Genomic DNA, 1,314 nt, shown 5'->3' with positions numbered 1-1,314 from the left:
GTGAGTACCCTCCACTTTTATTTCAGATGTTGTCATGAGGGGTGAAAAAAAAACACAATTTTTTTTTTTTTTTAACTGCTGTGTAGTTTGATTTACTTTTTTTCCATTAGTCATTCAAGGGAGTTGAATTTTGTATTTAAAAATCCATGAATCTTATCTTGCTTTCCTTGGTCAGGCAAGGGGAGTTAAGTATTTAGTCGTATTAAAGCCATGAATCAAATTCTCCATCACTTGGTCAGGCAGGGGTGTTGAGTATTTAGTTGTATTTGATAAGCCATGAATCAAATATCCCCATCACTTGGTATTGGCACTGAGTTCCGAGTGCTGTGAGATACTGGTGGCACCTCACCCCCTAGTGACATGATGGCTGCACGCTGGTGATGAATGCCTGCCAAACCTTTTCACTAGAACCCACAAAATTTATTGACCAGGGGCTGTCTCTTTCAGACCCAAATGGTGCATCTTCTTTTGTGCAATGTCCTGGGGTAGAGGGGTGTTGCCCAGATTTATGTTAACATACTTTGTTTTATCATACTAATCATAGCAAGAAAAAAAACCATGCTACTGAACTTTTGTCAGAAACAACTACCAGCATTTATATAAATATGATATAGATAGATAGATGCATAGATATATTTATATATTTGTATCCTTTCTTTTTTATTAGTTCTTGACATTCTGACAAAGGCCTTTTGCTAACACATCTAAAAGAGAGGTGTCTGTTTCATTTATATCCCCCCCCCCCCCCCCCCCCCCCCCCCCGCTTTAAAAATTTGGATCATCTAAAATTCTATACAGTGTTTAGTCTTTCAACTTCCTTCAATACAGAGATGATGCAATGTGTTAGTGTTATATAACAAGAAATTGATCAGTAATCCAGTACTATTCTTTGGTCCTATTCAGTGTGGGTATTGAAGGTTAGAATTAAAGATGCTATGGGGAAAAAGATGCCTGCTCCTCAGCCATCTAAACAAACATTGAACCCTCCAGGTCCCCGGGTAACCCTTCTCCACCATTGATAAACTGTGATATTTGTACATCTAAATGCTCCAGCAACATTCCATCTTTTAGGTGGCTCTTTCTTCTTGGCTTGCCCTATAGCATTTCGTCAGGGGACTTCACCCCTTTGCTCTTCGTCTACCCTATATTTACCATATTTCTCTTCTTTAAGCTCCGTGCTTGAATAAATTACATCCAGATATAGATAAGATATAGATGTGAGTAAACACACATATATATATATGTATTTGTATACATATATATGTGTGTATGTGTATATATATATATATATATATATATATATATATATATATA

Source organism: Physella acuta, unplaced genomic scaffold (genome assembly GCF_028476545.2).
Source record: "Physella acuta isolate Inbredline_101_S28 unplaced genomic scaffold, ASM2847654v3 ptg002658l, whole genome shotgun sequence".
NCBI lineage: Eukaryota > Metazoa > Mollusca > Gastropoda > Physidae > Physella > Physella acuta.
This window is presented reverse-complemented; position numbering follows the sequence as displayed.